A 24121-nucleotide genomic window follows, 5' to 3' on the forward strand; every position below is an offset into this window, starting at 1 on the left:
AAGAAGAACTAAAAGAAAAATATAGACAAAGACTAACAAAAATACTGAAAACAGAATTGACAGCGAGAAGCAAGACAAAAGCTATAAATACTTATTCTATACCAATATTGACCTACTCATTTGGAGTAGTGAAATGGAGTAGCACAGACCTAGAAGCACTCAATACACTTACACAATCACAATGCCACAAATATAAAATACATCACATACATTCAGCAACAGAAAGATTCACATTAAGGAGAAAGGAAGGTGGAAGGGGATTTGTCGATATAAAAAACCTACATTATGGAGAGGTAGACAATTTAAGAAAATTCTTTCTAGAACAAGCAGAAACTAGCAAAATACACAAAGCAATCACTCATATAAATACATCGGCTACACCACTGCAATTTCATAACCACTTCTACAACCCTTTAGATCACATAACATCAACAGATACGAAGAAAGTAAATAATTGGTAAAAGAAAACACTACATGGCAAGCACCCGTATCATCTAACACAGCCACACATCGATCAAGACGCATCCAACACATGGCTAAGAAAAGCAATACATACAGTGAGACAGAAGGATTCATGATTGCAATACAGGATCAAACAATAAACACCAGATATTACAGCAAGCATATTATTAAAGATCCCAATACCACAACAGATAAATGCAGACTTTGCAAACAACAAATAGAAACAGTAGATCACATCACAAGTGGATGTACAATACTAGCAAATACAGAATACCCCAGAAGACGTGACAATGTAGCAAAAATAATACATCAACAGCTTGCCTTACAACATAAACTTATAAAACATGTTCCCACATACAAGTATGCACCACAAAATGTACTGGAGAATGATGAATACAAATTATACTGGAACAGAACCATTATAACAGATAAAACAACACCACATAACAAACCTGACATCATACTCACCAATAAAAAGAAGAAATTAACACAACTAATCGAAATATGCATACCCAATACAACAAATATACAAAAGAAAACAGGAGAAAAAATTGAAAAATACAGGCTGAGGAAGTGAAGGACATGTGGCATCAGGATAAAGTTGACATTATACCAATTATACTTTCAACTACAGGAGTCGTACCACACAATATCCACCAGTACATCAATGCAATACAGCTACATCCAAACTTATATGTACAACTACAGAAATCCGTAATTATTGATACATGTTCAATCACCCGAAAGTTCCTAACATATACCGTACAGTTAAAAGGAAGTCACGCTTGATCAAGGTCCGCGTCACTTTCCATTTTTGACCAGACACAACGTCTGAGAAAAGAAAGAAAGAATAATAATAATAGTAATAAACAAGAGTGAAAATGCATACGGTTCAAAATTCTGAAATTTTCTAACACTTTCGCATTTTGTATGATGGTATGACGTGTGCGACTGATTTTGTTAAGAAACCACATCCAGTTTTGGCTCTATCTCTGAAACAGCGACTCTCAGTTCCCTTCCCTGCTGCGGTCAAGACTGATGTTCCGTCTTGATTAATGCCATTGCGGAAAATGTTCAGATTTTAGTGGTTGTTAATCTTTGGCAAGTAGTTAAGACTGCGGGTGGTCGGTGACAGGGGCTGTGAGATAAACTGTAACTGTCGACTTTTCTCAGCGTTCTTGCTGGACAGTTCTTGTGGAACAAGACAACAAATTAACAGTGGTGGAGATTCCTAGCTTGGTTCATCGAAATGACAATCTGTTCACAGAAATTATTTTTCTTTCATAATACGAAATATAAATGTTTCAGTGAAAGCCGGCGCCCCTCTCAATCTCTACGCGCCACCCTCTTCGAGGGCGGCTGGTCCACAGCATGAACGTCAAACGCGCGCACAACAACCGATCAAATTTGCTACTGTCTTCGTACCGGTCAACCCATGGAATGCAACACGGAGAGTCTGAACTGCGCTCGCAGCTATTGAGATAGTCTCGTCATGAAAGCAGTTGAGATGAAATTTGCTTAGTCTTGCTGTGACCATTTTTCTTAATGAGCTTGGCGCAAGCAAAAAAATAGAAAATCTGTAGTTAAGGAATAAACAGCGACCTATGTGCTCTATATTTAGACACAGACTGTTGGCATATTAAGACTGATTAACATTTTTTGATCCTATTTCATTACATTATGTGCGAAGTATGTACTTGTAATATAGGATAGGTCAACTTCACCTAATATCTTAAAATATTTAGCCCACAGATTATAATATGAAACAACATGCTACAAGTTATTTACATATTGCAACATTTTCAGTTGACTACGACACACACACCACAAGTAATAACAGCGTTCCTCAATCTTGCAGATATATTTCTCTACACTACGAAATTCTGTTTTCGTTAAGCAATACTTTAACAATATCTCTAATGTCCTTCCGCTCTTACTGTTTCTAGACTCTTGAGAGGATGCTTTACAATTTTACATCTGAGTACTGAGGACATTTTTCAGCAGCTCTCACTCTGTGAGAAACATTTCACAGCTAACCTTTTTTCCCAAATCTCAGTAAGACGGAAAACACTGAAGATTTGCTTGGTAGTGGTCATGTGCGGTCAACAATACCAGCTGGTAACTGCTAACTACAAATTACGGGTGATATGTAGCATGCAAATGCAATGTATCGGCGCTTAGCGTTTTTAAGGCACTGCGATTTGTGTAGTTTAGTTGTCATATTCCGTAGATCATTTTCACTATTATTTTATCGATATGATGTGGAATACATGAATAGTGCTAATATTAATATTACTGAAATTTTTAGTTCTACACATGCAACTACATTTAGAGGTACAATTTATTTATTTATTTTACCAGTTTTGAAACAGGAACTCGTCCATGTAATGGAAGGAGCTGTCCAAAAGAAATGGTTTTAAGTTAGGTTTAAAACTTGATCTGCTACCTGCCAGACCCTTTATGTTGTTGGGCAAATGATCAAAGATTTTTGTTGCTGAATAATGCACTCTTTTTTTAGTAAGTGACAGCTTCGGATAGGAAAGGTCTTTTTTCCCTCCAGTGTCGTACGTATGAACATCACTGTTCTTCGCGAATTGAGATGGATTATTTGTAATGAATTTCATTAGCGAATATATGTACTCTGATGGTGCAGTTGAAATACCTAACTCCTTGAATAGGTGTCTACATGACGTCCTTGGGTGAACACCGCTAATTATTCTCACTGCCCTCTTTTGTGCAATCAGTCCTTTACATCCAAGTTGTGAGATATCCCAGAAACCTATTCCGTAAGACATTATTGAGTGGAAATATGCAAAGTACGTTAGGAGGCTGATCTGTTTATTACCAAGATTAGCGATTATACGAAGAGCTAAAGAAGCTGAACTTAATTGTTTGAGAACTCAGTAATATGCTTCTTCCAGTTCAAGTTGTCATCAATGCGAACACCCAAAAATTTGGAGAAATCTACCCTGTTAACTGAGCCCTGTTCATATGCTACATCAATTGTCGGTATGACTATTCGGTGTACAGAACTGGATATAGTGAGTTTTTTTTTTCAAAATTAAGGTAGAGTCCATTTTCTGAGAAGCACTTAATTCTTTGAAAGACATCCTTCACAATATCTTCAGCTGCTTTTTCTGGAATGGGATTTATTATAACACTCGTTTCATCTGCAAAAAGTATCATTTCTGCTTGCTGAACGTTAAGTGAGGTCATTCACATGAATAAGGAACAGTAGAGGACCCAAAATTGAACCCTGTGGGAGTCCTTTGTGATAACTCCCTATTCACTAGAATTTACCACCCTCCCAACATTATTTGTGTTATTCAGCACAACTTTTTGCTTTCTGTTCATTATGATTCAAACCAGCTGTGTGTTTATCAAGAGCACGAAACCTACTCTACACGAACTCTTGATTTCAAAACTTATCTTACGAACACAAACCCGTCTCCAGCATTGTAGTGTGCGGAGAAAGTATGCAAGTAAACGCCACGAATGGAAACTAAATGAGCAGCGTCGGCTTGACTATCGAGTGCAGAGTTTGTCCGACGCCTGATGAGACATGGGACAGGCGTGGCCGCCAGTAGACCCGTGCGCGTCCGTCTCGGGGATGGCACATCCCGCTGGGTCAGCTGCGGGGTGGCTCAGTCTGTTTCGGGTTCTGACACCCCTCGCCATTATCGGTGTCAATTTGAAGGTTGTGCAGTGTCGGGACAGGATTCTCCAAGCAATTAGCCAGCCCTACAGTCAATATTTCGGCAACTGGTTCGTCTCTCGAGATGTCATCGCTGATGTACATCGCGTTCAACTCGTGAACACCGTGGCGCAGCAATCGCGAACCAGTGTAATGGAATGGCCTGCAGTCGATGCCGACTGCGACCTGATTGGACACCTCCGGGACTAGATGAAAGTTTACAGTCTCTGGGAGCCTCCTCACACACTGGGCGATCTTAGGAGAATGGGAAAGGTTGGAACGACTTCTGGGAGGCACGGTGTGCCAGTAAGGGAAAAGTGTACACTTTTGAAGAGATACTCCCTACTTTGTTATTTTGTTTTTATTTGATATTATTATTATTATTATTATTATTATTATTCTGGTTTCACCTTCTCACTTCCGGCTTCTCTTAAAATAAAGCCCCCACAACATACGCAGTTGGTACAGAAGTTGCTCTGAGCAGTTTATCTGGGTCTCGTCAGCAGTCCGTGTACCAGTGGGAACGAGAAACGGTACGTAGTAGGGAATAGCCTGCTGGGCCGGGGTGCTGTGTGGACTGTGGTCTGTGTGTTCCGCGACAGTTTGTTAGCTACGGGGGCCCAGCAGGAACCCTGAAACGTGTCGGCTAAGGGCGCTCTGGTGAAGATTATTAGGCGTAGATGGCCAAAGGTGAGCAATTCGTGGTTTAAAAAAAAATGGCTCTGAGCACTACGGGACTTAACATCGGAGGTCATCAGTCCCCTAGAACTTAGAACTACTTAAACCTAACTAACCTAAGGACATCACAAACATCCATGCCCGAGGCAGGATTCTAACCTGCGACCGTAGCGGTAGCTCGGTTCCAGACTGAAGCGCCTAGAACCGCTCGGCCACTCGCCCGGCGGTTTCACAACAGCATATTTGCTTCGTCATTCGTTCGCAGACGACTTCTGTGATCCTAGAAGCAAGAACTATTGCTGAACACGAGTGAGCTGTGTTAACCAATCACACTGCTACAACCAAAACAGTGTTAGAGAGAGCCTTATGCGCGCTAACAGTCGTTTCTTTATGAACCTACTTTGACGAAATGACATGGACAACAGCCTGTATTTACAGTCGCGGGCCGACGGAAATGCTTCCACTCGTTGGTACGGAGTGGGGGCACCGGGGTTACAAGAGGTCACGTACCTCTCCCGAGCAATTCTTTAGACGTGTTTCTTGTCTACTTTTTTCCTGTCGGTTCTTTTCGCCCCCTCTGCGCCTGTATCCACTTCACTACGGCCCTGGATTTGAGTATGGGTAAATAAAATACGCAGGAGTTCAGGAAATAATTCAGAATCTTCGGAGTACAGAATAACTGAAACGACGCTGGAGTCAAATATATGGTTTAAATATGTCAGCGTATCATTAAGAAGCGACAAAAATTGGAAAACACACATGACCTCACATTTCACCTGTAGATCCTAAGACAAAACGAGAAATTAATGCGTACTGAGCAAACAAACAAGTTTTCACAAGTTTCATTCGCAAGTGGTTCAAAGTAAGGACAAATATATCTAAATACATTCAAATTTCCAGACGTTAAAACTGTGTGCCGGACCGGGACTCAAACCTGCAGTCCATCACTTCGTGGTGTACGGTCTTACCGCCTATCCAGGCTCCAGCAGCAGCCAGTTATACGTTAATGTGCTACAGAACACTGTAAATATTGCACTAAAATTGTGCCATCTCTCTTCGAGTGTGTTCCGGAAGTCTCACTAAAATTATGCCACTGTTCTTCGAATACGTGCTGGTACACAAATAAAATGAATGAAACCTTGTTTTTTAGCGCTCTCTCCGCGATAACTAGAAACCGGTACCGATTGCCTTAATGATGGTCAGCCGCCACTACGATCAACTCTGACAAGGGAAGCAGGTGTCCGTTTTCGACAGCGCATGCTCTGATGAGATGGCATCCCTTCCAGTATGAGTGCTATGTTGCCCACAGTACCAGGTCGGTATTTTTCTTTCAGCTTTTTGAGGATCTGATACCTAAACAGACCCGTGGCCATGTGGTCCAACACATCCTCAATTGGTCGAGTCGAGTTCAAATCCCGCTGTTACCGACACACTTTTTATTCCTAGAAATTCAGTTTATATATGTAAAATTTATATATCCGGTTTAGTTATGTTCCCCTGTAAGTCAAAAGATTAGAGGTCACCACATTGTAGCACAGTCACAAAATTTTGCTCGATCCGCCACTGCGAAACTCTCATTTCAGAGTTTAACATCTAACTTCGCAACCAGCAGAAAAAAGACAGCTTATAATCAAAGTCGACCTGTGTGACCAGCATTAGTACCTCTGGAACATTCGCTACCCATTATTATTATTATTATTATTATTATTATTATTATTATTATTTCCTTCACTTTCTCAGACGTTAAGTCCGGTTAAAAATGGAGTGACGCGGACCTTGATCAAGCGTCACTTCCTTTTAACTGTACGGTATGTGTTATATTGCATTTAGGAACTTTCGGGTAATTGAACATGTATCAATAATTACAGATTTCTGTAGTTGTATATATATGTTTGGATGTGGCTGTATTGCATTGATGTACTGGTGGATATTGTGTGGTATGACTCCTGTAGTTGATAGTACAATTGGTATGATGTCAACTTTATCCTGATGCCACATGTCCTTGACTTCCTCAGCCAGTTGGATGTATTTTTCAATTTTTCCTCCTGTTTTCTCCTGTTTTCTTTTGTATATTTGTTGTATTGGGTATGGATATTTCGATTAGTTGTGTTAATTTCTTCTTTTTATTGGTGAGTATGATGTCAGGTTTGTTATGTGGCGTTGTTTTATCTGTTATAATGGTTCTGTTCCAGTATAATTTGTATTCATCATTCTCCAGTACATTTTGTGGTGTATACTTGTATGTAGGAACGTGTCGTTTTAAAAGTTTATGTTGTAAGGCAAGCTGTTGATGTATTATTTTTGCGACGTTGTCATGTCTTCTGGGGTATTCTGTATTTGCTAGTATTGTACATCCGCTTGTGATGTGATCTACTGTTTCTATTTGTTGTTTACAAAGTCTGCATTTATCCGTTGTGGTATTGGGATCTTTAATAATATGCTTGCTGTAATACCTGGTGTTTATTGTTTAATCCTGTATTGCAATCATGAATCCTTCCGTCTCACTGTATATATTGCCTTTTCTTAGCCATGTGTTGGATGCGTCTTGATCGATGTGTGGCTGTGTTAGATGATACGGGTGCTTGCCATGTAGTGTTTTCTTTTTCCAATTTACTTTCTTCGTATCTGTTGATGTTATGTGATCTAAAGGGTTGTGGAAGTGGTTATGAAATTGCAGTGGTGTAGCCGATGTATTTATATGAGTGATTGCCTTGTGTACTTTGCTAGTTTCTGCTCGTTCTAGAAAGAATTTTCTTAAATTGTCTACCTGTCCATAATGTAGGTTTTTTATGTCGATGAATCCCCTTCCTCCTTCCTTTCTGCTTAATGTGAATCTTTCTGTTGCTGAATGTGTGTGATGTATTCTATATTTGTGGCATTGTGATCGTGTAAGTGTATTGAGTGCTTCTAGGTCTGTGTTACTCCATTTCACTACTCCAAATGAGTAGGTCAATATTGGTATGGCGTAAGTATTTATAGCTTTTGTCTTGTTTCTTGCTGTCAATTCTGTTTTCAGTATTTTTGTTAGTCTTTGTCTATATTTTTCTTTTAGTTCTTCTTTAATATTTGTATTATCTATTCCTATTTTTGTCTATATCCTAGATATTTATAGGCATCCGTTTTTTCCATCGCTTCTATGCAGTCGCTGTGGTTATCCAATATGTAATCTTCTTGTTTAGTGTGTTTTCCCTTGACTATGCTATTTTTCTTACATTTGTCTGTTCCAAAAGCCATACTTATATCATTGCTGAATCCTTCTGTTATCTTTAGTAATTGGTTGAGTTGTTGATCTGTTGCTGCCAGTAGATTTAGATCATCCATGTATAGCAAATGTGTGATTTTGTGTGGGTATGTTCCAGTAATATTGTATCCATAATTTGTATTATTTAGCATGTTGGATAGTGGGTTCAGGGCAAGGCAGAACCAGAAAGGACTTAATGAGTCTCCTTGGTATATTCCACGCTTAATCTGTATTGGCCGTGATGTGATATTATTTGAATTTGTTTGTATATTAAGTGTGGTTTTCCAATTTCTCATTACTATGTTTAGGAACTGTATCAATTTAGGATCTACTTTGTATATTTCCAATATTTGTAGTAACTATGAGTGGGGTACACTATCAAAAGCTTTTTGGTAATCAATGTATGCGTAGTGTAGCGACCTTTGTTTAGTTTTAGCTTGATATGTCACCTCTGCATCTATTATCAGTTGCTCTTTACATCCTCGTGCACCTTTGCAACAGCCTTTTTGTTCTTCATTTATAATTTTGTTCTGTGTTGTATGTGTCATTAATTTCTGTTTAATGACTGAAGTTAATATTTTGTATATTGTTGGTAGGCATGTTATGGGGCGATATTTAGCTGGGTTCGCTGTGTCTGCTTGATCTTTAGGTTTCAGATATGTTATTCCGTGTGTAAGTGTATCAGGGAATGTGTATGGGTCTGCAATGTAACTGTTAAATAATTTAGTTAGATGTGAATGTGTTGAGGTGAACTTCTTTAACCAGAAATTTGCTATTTTATCATTTCCAGGGGCTTTCCAATTGTGAGTAGAATTAATTGCTTGGGTGACTTCATGTTGCAAAATTATCACTTCAGGCATTTGTGGTATCATCTTGTATGTGTCTGTTTCTGCTTGTATCCATCGTGCATGCCTGTTATGTTGTACCGGGTTTGACCATATGTTGCTCCAGAAGTGTTCCATGTCTGTTATGTTTGGTGGATTGTTTATTTTAATGTGTGTGTTATCTATTGTCTGGTAAAATGTCTTTTGGTTTGTGTTGAATGTTTGGTTTTGTTTCCTTCTATTTTCACTTTTTTTGTATCTTCTGAGTCGTTTGGCTAATGCTTGTAATTTCTGCTTATTTTCGTCTAATTGCTCTGTCGCTTCTTGTTGTGAGATTTTACCTAACCTTTTTCGTTTTTTTTCCGAGATTTCATTTCTTATAAATTGTGTTAGCTGTCCAATGTCTTTTCTCAGTTTTTCTATTTTGATCTGTAGCCTGTGTTGCCATGCTGGTTTTGTGGGTTTCTTCTGTGTGTTGGTTGGTTCTGATCTCTGCCTAGTGTGTATATTTAGTGTAGTGAGTGCTCCTATATAAACCAGTAGTTGTAACTCTTCCATAGTTGTGTTTTCATTTATTTTGTTGTGTATGATTGTGTTGATAGTTTTTATTGTTGTTTCGACTTGTGGGTTATTTGGTGGTCTATGCAAGAATGGTCTAATGTCTGTATTTGTGTCTTTGTATTCTATATATGTTAGCTGAAATTTTTCTTCTATATCTAACATGTGTGTCACTTCGTGTTCTATTTGTGCTTGTTCTGGTGGCTGTCTTAAGATTTCGTTTTCCTCTGATTGTTTAATTGGTGCGTGGTGTTCTTTGTTTGTTTGCTCTGGGATGTTTGAGTCCATTACTGTATTTTCCTCTTCTTCTGATTGCACATTATTTTGTTCCAGTATTTGTTGTACTTGTTGTTTGATGTTTTCTAATTCTGACTGGGGTATCCTGTTATTTTTTATTATTACACGGATCTGATCAGCTAGTCGTTGTTCTGTTAAAAATTTTAATTCTGGGTATCTGGTAATAAATGTTGTGTATACTTGTGATCTGTATCCAGTTGTGTTGGTTCCTAGGTTTGTTGCTTGGTAATAACAGAACATGAGGTGTCGATTAACTTCATCTGACCATCTCATCCTCTGTCTTTGTTTTCCTTCTAGGGTGGTTGCAGGAAGCATATCCTGCAAAACACCTCTATTTGGATTTAAATCATTTTCCAGTTGGCTAGCAGTGTCGTTACCATTGTGGGCGGGCATAGGGTTCAAGCGTCGTCCCCGACCATGACGGTGCTTGTCCGAGGCTTCTTTAGTTCTGTCCTGAACCAACTAATCACACTAAAAGGGGGGTTAGCCCTATTAGTGGTTTGTTCTTTTCGTCGCCTTTTACGACTGGCAGAACATACCGGAGGCCTATTCTTTTCCCGGGCCTCCACGGGGATTATTATTATTATTATTATTATTATTAATTTCCTGCGGCTCAACCGTCTGGATCTTGGGCGATGATCGTGTTCCTAACCTATCCCAGCAATCTTGTCGGTGAAATGAGACGTACAGTATGACGTGGAATCCGATTCACTTGCCGTTCCTGGCGAAACTTCGCGCCGTTAATAGGTGAAGGCTAGGGTAGACAAATTTTTGTGCAATTCGGAATTCGATTCTGTGAGCTGTTTTCAGGCACACGCATTACTAATGATTAACAAAAAAGCTTTTCTGTCTCACTACAACTTTTGCTGAGAATCTTTGTACAGCGCGGAGGAAAGTCGCCAGGAAATAATTGAAACAAAGACATCAACAGCAAGCGGCGCAGGGTTTGATGAATATCGCCCAAGACGGATCTGGTTCAAGAGTGAAGACTTTTTCTGGGGAATGGCTTTTCTTCTACGTCGGTTCTTTTCTTAACAGCAATGCAGCATCGTCAATGTAAGGCATTTTCATCACGGCGTAACATTTCACTATTTACAAACACAGAAGAAAATTGCAGCGTTATGACGCAGTATAACACGACGGTTGTGCAAATACCGACTTCTCTGGTACCTGCAGCCTACAGCATATTTTTACTGAACGCGTGACGGCACATATTCCGATTTAGTTCTTATTATGTGTGAGTCCGCCTCCGTAGCTGAGTGGTCAGCGTGACAGACTGTCAATCCTAAGGGCCCGGGTTCGATTCCCGGCTGGGTCGGACATTTTCTCCGCTCAGGGACTGGGTGTTGTGTTGTCCTAATCATCATCATTTCATCCCCATCGACGCGCAGGTCGCCGAATTGGCGTCAAATCGAAAGACCTGCACCAGGCGAACGGTCTACCCGACGGGAGGCCCTAGCCACACGACATTTCCATTTCCATTTCATTATGTGTGAGATGTTATTGGAGGAGTACGGTATAATATTGACAAGGAGTGAAAATTAGTTACGTCTTACAGCGGGGACCGCGCCTATTCGTCATCACTGATCTCGTCCAAATTTATTTCATATGAAAGACTGCCAGATAAGGTGGCAGTAGCGGGCTTCCTGATGACGTAACGATTAGCGGGGGAAAAAATGCATTTTTGGCGCGGGACAGGCGTGGCCTGACTCATTTATGTTAGTGCAATTTCCAAGCGGCGGTTGGCCCAGCGGAAAGAGGATCGTGGGATCAAATCCTTATGACTAAACTTTTTTTAAATTTTCAGTTTTTACATTACTTACACTGTAAATACACAGAAATGGAACACAGTTACTCATTCCTACACAGGGCAATACGCTACAACCCGTTCTGCAAAATTATTGCAAGCAGTCTACGTATGCCTGCAAAAGACTACTGGCTCTTTTGGAGAGGTAGATGAATACGTCAAAAAACGTAGGAATGTTGTCGCTACTTCGTCGAAACCTGGTAAACTTGAAACAGCTTTATACAAACATTGTTTGTCTGATGTGATGAGGCCCTACATGCGCGGCAACAAATTTCTGTTAATTAGCTCGTGGGGAACACAAACGAAACCACAATTATAGCGCGGCAACAAATTTCTGTTAATTAGCTCGTGGGGAACACAAACGAAACCACAATTATACGACGAGATTGTTCAAGATGAAGTATTGCCACTGTGCAGTATTAAAATGATTCCTCCCGAAATGCACTCCGCTAGTGCAAACCCTGCGGTGATTTTTATCAACACGTACAGAACATGATCAAAAAGCTTCAAAATTGCTCTTATCTCATCAGAGAAGAAGACATCCCACCCCGAGAAGACTGGATCAGAAGAGAGTCCATTGTACATCATTAGCTATCGTCGCCAGTACTCGGCGAATTCACACGTTACGTGTGGTTTGCTGCCAAACTGTGGTATGATGTAGAACTCTGTTTTTCCGCACAAATAAATTATGTAATGTAAAACTATAAGAATAATTTTACTTACAAAGTTCTCGTGCACCCCTTACAATCTCTTCCTGGAAATTTATTTCAATCTCAAATTTTCCTTTGACTTTCCTTTGTATGCCTTTTATGAAAATACCAAAAAGTATGTTAAGGATTACTTCAGTTTATTTGCATTGTAAGTAACGTACAAACAGAAAATAAAAATCTCAGCAATTTCCCCATAGGGATGTGGTGTCCACGACCCTCTGATTACCGTTGTGTGCTTTTTCCGCTACGCCAACCGCTACCGACAAACTACACTACACTCACGCCCCTCCCCCGGCTCGCGCCAAACATGCTCCTGTTTTCTAACCGCTTTCCCATCTGGAACTCCCACTTCGGTCACTTGCTTTTCTGGCCAGACCCTGCATACATCACAAATTCGGACGAAATCGGTGATGATGAGAGGGCGGTCCCCTTGTTAGACCTTTCCCAATTTTTCATCTGGCAGTCACTGACTAGATCGTTACTGATTTTGACGAGTATTTCACGCAGAATAAAATTTAGTTCTACATGCGATTACAAACGTGTTTCATTTGAAGACACTTTCAATATGTATTTTATATTAGTCGTCTGAACTGGTGAAGGAATCTATTTCTTCACTAATGTACAAGAACAAAGTTTCAGATATTTAGATGCATCTACAAAGAGACGTTTATTGTTCCTTCTGCAGTACCCCCTCGCCTTCAAAAGCCGGGTACGTTAAGAACTCGGTACCGCGCTGATAACATTACCAAATTAAAAACCGATAAGTCGAGCCTACACGAGAGTAGATGGGTTTGGACGAGACTAGTATTCCTATAAACCCCTGCAAACCCTTTTAAATACTTCAAAATACAGGGCCACATAACTTTCAAGTGTACACCGTATATTAAAAAAATAACAATAAGATGTGATACATTGCCTTTCCAACCTAACATAAACCACGGAATACACGACACATTATAAACAATAAACAAAACACACGACCGACGACAAACATACAAAAGAAAACATCCCACTCACCATCTATGTCACATATAACGTCATACTTCAGAAAATATACCAATAGCTCGTATTCATTAGACTAGGAAAGGGCATTCTTACAGAACACGTCTGCGTCCCGCAGAGAAACACCACCAAAGTGTGTAGGCTGCAAAGATCTTGTGCGCAGAGGAGCGATGCGAAAGCTAGCAGGGTTATTTCCCTCGAAAGAGAACGCTGTAAACACTCAAACAGACACTAAGAAAGATGGCCATCTTGTAAAAACTTGTTTAGAAAGCTCCGAGAACTGGTTTTCCGGGAGGAAATTGCGTATAATCGTCAGTCTCCCGTGTATCGCTTTCAAGAAAATTAATTACGGCAGGCACCGAGGTCATTAAGCAACAGTACTTCCCCGCGCTCCTTCCACGAATGTCATCACTACAAAACATTTTGTACAATAGTAAATACCGTTTGCAGCGCGCTTTACAGTGATTCGCAAAACAAACACGATCCGGGTTCCCGGGTTCGATTCCCGGCGGGGTCAGGGATTTTCTCTGCCTCGTGATGGCTGGGTGTTGTGTGATGTCCTTAGGTTAGTTAGGTTTAAGTAGTTCTAAGTTCTAGGGGACTGATGACCATAGATGTTAAGTCCCATAGTGCTCAGAGCCATTTGAACCATTTGAACCAAACACGATCCTGTACTTCCACCACTGCTGGAACATGCTGCATTATGAGTAAAATCGTCAAGCAAAGCCGGGAGAATAGCTCTTCAACGTGTGGGAGCAAAATATCAGCAGATGTCGCAAACAGAATGACACATTCCCAACAGTGTCTTTGCCAGATACATCAGTCATACGAAGGCCAATTCGCGCATTTCTCACAGAACATCCTGAAGGCCATAGATCAAAGCAGTGAAGAGCATGTAGTTTCTTTACTTTGGAAAGCATTTGACTCAGTAGCGTACCCACTCTTATTAATGAAAATACGATCGTACGAAAAATGATACTTTTTTGTTACTGGATTGGCGGCTTCTTGGTAATCAGAATTTACTGTCTCATACTACACAACTTAAAATGATCTAAAGAACGACGCATTGTGTTATCTTGTAAGGAGCGTTGGGGTCGTTGCTGTGCGTCTTTTATATTAATGAGCTGGAATACAACATTAATATTACTCTCACACTTTTCGCGGATGATGCAGTTATCTGTGATCGAGCTCGCTCTGAAAATACGTGTACAAACATTCAGTCAGATCTCGATACGATCTGAAACTGGCGCGAAGATTGGCAATTCATTTTCTACGTTCGGAAATTTAAAATTGCGCACTTCACAAAATGCGAAAAAAACTTTATATCTTACGACTACATCACCAATGAATGATACTTGGATTCAGTCGTGTCTTTCAAATTCCTAGGTGTAACAATTCGTAAGTATATGAATTGGAACAATAACATTGGCTCAGTCCTGGGTAGAGCATGTGTCAAACTTGGATTTAGTGATATGGTGTTTGGAAAACGCAACCAGCCTACAAGGGAGATTGCCTAAAAGACACTCGTGCGACCTATCCTACTTTTTCTAATGTTGCTCAAATGTTTTGGGACCTATACCAAAAAGGATATTGAACGTACAGCAAGAAAGGCAGCACACAGGTTTGCCTGCTGGGAAAATGTCACGGAGATGCTGAAGAAACTGAATTTGCAGATATCTGAACGTAGAAGCCAACCGTCACGCGAAGTCGTACTCAGAGTTACGAGACCGAGCATTAACTGAGGAATGTTACAGTCCCCTACGCATCACTTCCGCAGCGACCGTGAAGGCAAGATTGGCCTAAAACGCGTACAGAGTCGTTCAAGCAATCATTCTTCTCGCGCTGCGCTGCGTACGCGAATGGAACAGTCAGAAGCCTCAGTTAACGTCCCGAGGGCAGTGTGCGATTTGCAGGGGGGGATTTCCCGCCCTCTGCATCAGACCATCCCCTCCTCTGGTTTTAGTTTACGCATCCCAACATGGGATGTTTATTTCCCACGCACTGGAGTAAAACTTTACATATAATTTAAATTTGTGGAGCCGAACACTGGAAGTTTTTAATACAGTCTTACTATTAATATGTTTACTTATTAATTTTGAAAAAGTGTTATGTAGTAGGTAAGCATTTCAAAACATTTAGAACTAAACGACAAGCCGACGCACGCAACATTTCCGTAGCATGCCACCATGTTGCAAGACGTCGCCCCAGCGTAAACGAGGCTTTAGAGCCAGGTCTGTATTGTATGGTGGATGTGATGTGTTGTGTACGAAACTAAAACCTGCAATCAGATCCAAACGTCGTGGAAAACTGAAGAGGTGTCATCCTGCAGAAAGATAACGCTCGCCCACATTCTGCCAAACGGACAGCAGACGCAATAAAGGAGTTGAGATTCGAGGTGCTGGAACATCCACCATACAGTCCAGACCTGGCTCCAAGCGGTTTTCACATGTTTGGACCCTTAACGGAAGCACTACAGGGGAGAAGGTTTGAAAGTGATGAAGACGTCATTGCTGCGGTGCAAAATTGGTTACAGATGCAACCGATAAACGTATTTTCTGATGAAATAAAAAAAAAACTCGTAAAACGTCGGGAAGACTGCATTGAAGTCCAGGGAGGTTACGTAGAAAAATAACGCACGTTTCAGTTTTCTATCATCAGAAAAAGTACCGCTTTTCACAAATGTGCCTTTACTTTTTGAATTCCCCTCGAATACCTGTATGTAGATGATTTTGTAAATAAGCTTTATCTATATAAGTGCTTTTAAAGATATAACAAGGGATGGCTTTTCTGATCGTGCTTACGCGCGAATAGTGAGTTTCGGCATTAACATCTATTTATAAATAACTGTTTAACCATGGGTAACGCCACGGTCCAAGCTAGTAACATATATAATTATACTAAACCCCCCCTCCACACTGGTAAAAGCACAAATCGAACACTGTCCCAGGCTAAGTACCCTCTGCTACGCACTTCGCACTGGTTTGCAGAGTGTAAGAGTAGATACAGCAGTACTCACGTGTTCTGCGCAGAGTCAGTTCCCAGGGCGTTGGGAGGTCACACTGGCCGGCTTTGGCCACACGTCAGAGGAACATCGTGCACGCCGGTGATAGGATCAAACACACACGGCCGCTCGCCGAACAACACTGGCGCGGATGTTTGCGAGCGAAGCTGCGCCCGCCTGCGACGCTGCACGGCGCCTGCGCGCGCAGCTCTCAACGCCGACCGTGAACCGGGAAAAGCCTGCAGGCCGCGCGTCAGCCACTGCGCGAGCAAGGTCGCCGGCGGGACGCGCTGGTCATCCGCTCAGCTCCGCCCCGCCACTGGGGAAGCGCTGTGACGTCACGCGGCCAGTGGGTCGCTTCTTCTGGCAGGCCTCGTACCGTTACCTCCAGATATTCCCCGTGACGCCCAGTTGCCTCTGACGTCTCAGGTGAAATCTGCAGTAGCGATCTCTCGTGTGAAGTATGATAGTAGCCCTCTATTTACGGCGGTGTGACGTGAGTCGAAACAAGGCCCCGGGAGTAGACAACATTCCATTGCAACTACTGACGGCCTTGGGAGAGCCAGTCCTGACAAAACTCTACCATCTGGTGAGCAAGATGTATGAGACAGGCGAAATACCCTCAGACTTCAAGAAGAATATAATAATTCCAATCCCAAAGAAAGCAGGCGTTGACAGATGTGAAAAATACCGAACTATCAGTTTAATAAGTCACCGCTGCAAAATACTAACGCGAATTCTTTACAGACGAATGGAAAAACTGGTAGAAGCCGACCTCAGCGAAGATCAGTTTGGATTCCGCAGAAATGTTGGAACACGTGAGGCAATACTGACCCTACGACTTATCTTAGAAGCTAGATTAAGAAAAGGCAAACCTACGTTTCTAGCATTTGTAGACTTAGAGAACGCTTTTGACAATGTTGACTGGAATACCCTCTTTCAAATTCTGAAGGTGGCAGGGCTAAAATACAGGGAGCGAAAGGCTATTTACAATTTGTACAGAAACCAGATGGCAGTTATAAGAGTCGAGGGGCATGAAAGGGAAGCACTAATTGGGAAGGGAGTGAGGCAGGGTTGTAGCCTCTCCCCGATGTTATTCAAGCTGTATATTGAGCAACCAGTAAAGGAAACAAAAGAAAAATTCGGAGTAGGTATTAAAATCCATGGAGAAGAAATAAAAACTTTGAGGTTCGCTGATGACACTGTAATTCTGTTAGAGACAGCAATCGACTTGGAAGACCAGTTGAACGGAATGGACAGTGTCTTGAAAGGAGGATATAAGATGAACATCAACAAAAGCAAAACGAGGATAATGGAATGTAGGCTAATTATATGATGCTGAGGGAATTAGATTAGGAAATGAGACACTTAAAGTAGTATATGAGTTTTGCTATTTGGGGAACAAAATAACTGATGATGGTCGAAGTAGAGAGGATATAAAACGTAGACTGGCAATGGCAACGAAAGCGTTTCTGAAGAAGAAAAATTTGTTAACATCGAGGATAGATTTAAGAGTCAGGAAGTCGTTTCTGAAAGCATTTGTATGGAGTGTACCCATGTATGGAAGTGAAACGTGGACGATAAATATTTTGGACAAGAAGAGAATAGAAGCTTTCGAAATGTGGTGCTACAGAAGAATGCTGGAGATTAGATGGGTAGAGCACATAACTAATGAGGAGGTATGGAACAGAATTGAAGAGAAGAGAAATTTGTGGCACAACTTGACTAGAAGAAGGGATCGGTTGGTAGGACATATTCTGAGGCATCAAGGGATCACCAATTTAGTATTGGAGGGCAGTGCGGAGAGTAAAAATCGTAGAGGGAGACCAAGAGATGAATACACTAAACAAATTCAGAAAGATGTAGGCTACAGTAGGTACTGGGAGATGAAGAAGTTGCACAAGATAGAGTAGCATGGAGAGCTGCATCAAACCAGTCTCTGGACTGAAGACCACAATAAATAACTTGTAAATCTCAAAGTTAAGTATTGTCAACTGCTTTAGAGAAATAAAACTACTAATCTTATTTGTGTGAATAGTTGTATAGCATTCAGAGAATGATGCATCTCTTAGGCACCCAGGCCAGCCGTTGTGGCTGAGCGGTTCTAGACGCTTCAGTTCGGAACCGCGCTGCTGCTACGGTCGCAGGTTCGAATCCTGCCTCGGGCATGGATGTGTGTGCTGTCCTTAGGTTAGTTAGGTTTAAGTAGTTCTGATGACCTCGGATGTTAAGTCCTATAGTGCTTAGAGCCATTTTGAACCTTAGGCATCCTATTAGCGACGGGTGGTGGAAGATCCAACACGAAGTAAAACCCAAAAGCTAAAATATAAGCAGCCATGGACATCTATTCATAAAATATGCTTGCTGCTTTCCTGTAAGTATTAAAAAAGCCAAGCCTATATCCAAGCCTTCTGCTCTTATGAGCAACCTCTGGAATTTTTCACAGTTCTGACAGCTGCTAAATGGTTCATTTCTTATGTATCTGTTGTTGGATTTATTAGATGGTGTGAGCCACAACAAGTTTTAGTTTTTCTTCATCCAGCCTGAAATGAGTTCTTAAACATACAGGGCATCTTTTATGCTACATACATAAATAAATTAATAAAATAGGCACAACCTATTTCGTTTTATTTATTTTGCTTTACGATGATGTATTTCCTCAACCAACTATAAACCACGCTGCAAGTTTGAGGAACCATTTTAGGTAATAATTGAGAGGATACAACAGCACTGAATATGAGGTCTTCTTAACTTCAACCAATGACCAGAAAACGTAGTGTAGCTGTCTCTCCTCGCAGCTTACGGCTGTAAGCTCTCATGACTGTATTTCTTTCCGCTAAAAATGGTTTGATGATATTCAGTGGCTTGAAAATGCATGTTTCATCCATTTTTAGGTAATTAAGAAATCATAGACTTGCATCTCCTTAAGTAGCAGAGGGTGGATTAATTTCTTTCTTTACATTAACGCTTTCGGTCACGAATTATTTTTTTCCTGAAAAAAATCATGGCTTTTCTATCCCGTTCTTCGAATTAAATTATGATTTTTCAGAGGTATAAAATATTCCGAGGTGCCTCCGGAAGGGGTGGGGGGACATTCTGTTCAAGTGGGTGCAGTATAAGTCGAAAAGCCAAAGTGTTTTATTTGATTTTATTTCACCAATATACCATACATTACACAAAGCTTACGTAATGAAGAATGATAATCAAAGAAACAATTTTTTTTCTCTACAGACACAAGTGAATGTTACATTTTACATAGTAAAATTTGGTTTTGCCTTTGCAGCCCGATGTCACTGACCACTGGAAGATGCCTAACGTCGTCCAAACGAACTTCAGCTTCTGGCGACCTTCCGTATTGGCTCATTTTGAACTACTTGGACTCTCACCTTTTCCTGGCAGCTGGATTATCTATTTTGTCAGTACTTTGACCACACTTGCCCTATAGTGAAGCAAATCAAAGGTCTTACTTTTAGGAGCACCTAATTCTGATGCGTTTATCTTGTACTCAGTTCATGTATTTACGAATGAAATATCAATTTTAGGTTGGCTGCGCTGTAACAAATTCTTACACAAACATAGCATTCTTGCTGGCAATGCATTGTCGTTTGGATGGGACGAGTGTTTCGTGATTATCTCAGCGTCACTTATCATGCAGTTAGCGGGCTTTGCGTCAGGGCTACTCAGCTTTCAATGTACCGTATGATATAAAACGTTAACATTACCTTCATCATTGTTCTCTTGTTCAAAATTATCGCCAGGATCATCGGATAGATTGTCAATTTCAGATGAATTAAGGAGTTATATAACTTCTTCTGTAAGTGGCTTTCGTCTATCTTTGACACGGGGCATTGTGAAATCACCATAAGATGACTAAAAAGACAGCGAAATAATGTCCTAAATTTCTTTTCTATTACAACCTTTCAATCACAATGTCCTCATTTAGAGATATGTATAAAGTTATAAATTTGTCACTTACCTTTCGTTCTGAAAGACATCTTTAGTTTTCACCTTCAAGAATGCACCTTTCTACGCACAAATATTTGTTTTTTTACTTAGACTCAGAAGATACTAACCGGCTGATGGGAGCTACAAAGATTACTGGCAAGCGACCATGTGACTGTACACATTCAGTTTTGTTTTGTGATACCATAGATTGACAGGAGATGTCGACGCTGTTCTCAATTACTCTCTGCTTGTGACAGTCTGAGGAAACCAATCACAAATGGTAAAATTTAACGAATTTTAATATACTAAGCATTTATTTAGTATGTCCTCATATGAGGACTCCATGACCGAAAGGATTAATCGATATTCACTTCCTTGCCGACAGCTTTCTCTCGGCATTTTTTGCCTTATTACATGTGAAACAGCCAACGCAAACCTCAGTTTTTGTTTCAGTGTAAAAGCAAGCGGGATTTCGCAGAACATAAACGCAATAAAAAATAAATGTCTTGTGATTAGGGTCTCCCGTCGGGTAGACCGTTCGCCAGGTGCAAGTCTTTCGATTTGATGCCACTTCGGCGACTTGCGCGTCGATGGGGATGAAATGATGATGATTACGACAGCACAACAATCAGTCCCTGAGCGGAGAAAGTCTCCGACCCACCCGGGAATCGAATCTGGGGCCTTAGGATTGACATTCTGTAGCACTAATCACTCAGCTACCGGGGGCGGACATAAACTCAACGAACTAAGTAAATCACAGCAACAGGGCGGGTCGTGTGTAGGGTGACACGGAATTGGTGGGGCGACCGATAAAAACATGCGTGTGCAGGGACCTTTAATTGGGACAACGTTTGCTACTGATGTAACATACAGTAGTATACAGAGAAGTTGCAGCATTAGAAAATTGTAGCGAAATGCAGGAAGATCTTCAGCGGATAGGCACTTGGTGCAGGGAGTGGCAACTGACACTTAACATAGACAAATTTAATGTATTGCGAATACATGAAAGAAGGATCCTTTATTGTATGATTGTATGATAGCGGAACAAACACTGGTAGCAGTTACTTCTGTAAAATATCTGGGAGTATGCGTGCGGAACGATTTGAAGTGGAATGATCACATAAAATTAAGTGTTGGTAAGGCGGGTACCAGGTTGAGATTCATTGGGAGAGTCCTTAGAAAATGTAGTCCATCAACAAAGGAGGTGGCTTACAAAACACTCGTTCGACCTATACTTGAGTATTGCTCATCAGTGTGGGATCTGTACCAGATGGGGTTGACGGAGGAGATAGAGAAGATCCAAAGAAGAGCGGCGCGTTTCGTCACAGGGTTATTTGGTAAGCGTGATAGCGATACGGAGACGTTTAGCAAACTCAAGTGGCAGACTCTGCAAGAGAGGGGCTCTGCATCGCGGTGTAGCTTGCTGTCCAGGTTTCGAGAGGGTGCGTTTCTGGATGAGGTATCGAATATATTGGTTCCCCCTACTTATACCTCCGGAGGAGATGACGAATGTAAAATTAGAAAGATTCGAGCGCGCACGGAGGCTTTCCGGCAGTCGTTCTTCCCGCGAACCAGACGCGACTGGAACAGGAAAGGGAGGTAATGACAGTGGCACGTTAAGTGCCCTCCGCCACACACCGTTGGGTGGCTTGCGGAGTCTAAATGTAGATGTAGATGTAGCTTTTAACCACATATACACACTTGTCTCGCAAGACGTTTAGCTCCACGTTTCCAGGAGCGTATTTTCTTCTTCTATCGTATACTGTCTGGCGTCATCTCACCCGAAACCGCTACCCTCCCTCCTCCTTCCCCCCTCCACCCCCCCCCTCCCCGCCCCTCAGTTTGGTGCCCCAAGAAGCCGCTCGTGTCGACTGCCACTGTGAGCCCCATTTGGTGTCTGGCGTAGGGTACATTGCCCGTTTTCCTGTTCCAGTCGCGAACGGCGACCTGGAAGAGCGATTGGATCTCTCTAATTCTGTCTTCGCGTTCTTTCCGCTAAATATACGCAGTAGAGAGTAATATATTGGTTGACTCTTCTAGGGACGTACGCACTCGGAACTTTTAACAATAAACCGCATCGTGATGCAAAACGCACGTCTTGGCAGCGTGTGCTACTGGAGAAGGCAGAGCGCCTTGCGAGCCTTCGTGCTTAGTAAGCGAATCTGTGGGGGAAGGCAGTGGCAAACCACCTCCGCTAGCACCTTGCCTCTTCTCCGTTTCCTCTATCGATCCTATCTGGTACGGATCTCAGACTGAAAAGGAACATTACTTTACTGGTCTAGCTAGGGTGTTTTTAAGGTACCTCCTTTGTGGCCAGTCTATCCCTGAGGACTCTTTCAGTAAGTATCAGTCTGGCATCTGCCGTTTCCGCGATTAGTTTTTTGTGACCGTTACACTTTAAGTCACTGCTTACAGACACACTCGTGCGTATTTTACGCATGTAGCTGCTCCCAGTGATTGTTTTGTAGTCGTATAATCATAAAGTAGTGGGTCTTTCTACCTAGTTACATTTGTTTATGTTAGGAATTATGTGCCAAACCCCGAACCAAGTGTCGATCGTCTGTATGTGTTCCTGCTTTTCGTTACAGTTTTCTAGCGTTGCGGCTTTTCTGCTTACAACAGCATTATCCGTGAAAAGCCTCATGGAATTTAGCGACGTAGACCCTCAAGAGAAAATACAGGGTGTTTCAGAATGTTTCGATGATTTCAAACTAATGGCGAAACAAAGTTGAAAATTTTACACAAGGTACAAAATTTATTCAAATTTACCTAAGAAATACTGCAATGGACAAATGACGACCCTTCGCGGCTACACCAATTGTCGAGGCATTTCATCCAGTTGTCTGAACACGTCTTTCGTAACTGCTACAAAGATTCTGAAAAATTGATCGAAAGTTTGATCTTTTAGCTGTTTTAAGCTTCTCGCCCGGCCGTTTTTGTAACGAACGACGAGGGCTCACCTGTAAGCTGCTACGCATACGTTCGACCTGCTCGGAAATTCAGACGACTTTCCGAGGGCCGGTTGAATTTCGATTCGATGCACTGGCAGTTGCACGGAAGTTTCGTACCCAGTTCAATATTGTCCTACAAGGAGGAATTGCATATCGCGGCTCAATCTCGAAATGCTTACGAAAGGCACGTTGCACGCGCACAGAAGATTCCTCGAAGCGAATAGCACACCAACGCGAACGCACGATGTTGCTGTGATTAGTACGACATACCTGTGTGTGGGATGAAACTCGACATTCTGGACTACTAATAGACGGCGCTACTGTCGCTCGTTATTCAACTTTTCAAGTCGTCAAAACTTTGTGAAACAGCAAATATGTTAGGCAAAGCTGCTCGACAAAGATTAACAACTAATTAGTAGTAAAAGTGGTTAAAATGGGTCACGTTTTATGGAGTCTACTTCTTGGTCACGATTTAGTTCTTTTAATCTAGGAAAAGATGTTGGGCGAGTCTGGCGCTCGTCCTCCAAAATTCGCTGAGCTAGGTGGCCATTTTAGTCTGCCTAAGCGGAAGATGTGGCCACTGTCGACCCTTGTGCAGATGTTTACGCAAAAGTGATAACCCTTAATTTGTGACATATCCTGACAAACGGGAAGAAGAGACAGAGAAGGAGAAGGGCGCAGCAGAATGTAGTTGGAGCTACAAACCGGCAGCTTCAAGGATGTGACAGTTTGATTCACTCATAAGCAAAAACCGCCGTCAACAAAAACACTAGTCACATCTGTACTGTGGCGCAGCTATTTCTGGTCGCTGGCTGCTGCTCTAGATCCTGGACGTCAATAAGTAAATACTGTTGTGCCTCATTCTCCGACCCCGTGCACGCTGTTCTTTGACTGTAAGTTGCTCTCGGACCTAGTGGTTCCCCCTACGTCTCTCTGGCTACGCGCTCACGT

The 24121-nt window shown here is 41.6% G+C and overlaps 1 protein-coding gene across 2 annotated transcripts in view; it reads right to left on the reverse strand.

Annotated features, from left to right (window-relative positions):
- The window catches only part of LOC124622286 (serine/threonine-protein phosphatase 6 regulatory ankyrin repeat subunit A-like), a 121749-nt gene extending 105284 nt beyond the window's left edge, over window positions 1–16465 (reverse strand). For both annotated transcript variants that reach the window (XM_047147954.1, XM_047147955.1), the window contains exon 1: window positions 16290–16465. The gene's annotated coding sequence lies outside the window, so the exon portion shown is untranslated. The remainder of the gene's footprint in view (window positions 1–16289) is intronic.
- Window positions 16466–24121: the final 7656 nt, after the last annotated feature.

This window comes from Schistocerca americana, chromosome 7 (genome assembly GCF_021461395.2).
Source record: "Schistocerca americana isolate TAMUIC-IGC-003095 chromosome 7, iqSchAmer2.1, whole genome shotgun sequence".
Classification (NCBI taxonomy): domain Eukaryota; kingdom Metazoa; phylum Arthropoda; class Insecta; order Orthoptera; family Acrididae; genus Schistocerca; species Schistocerca americana.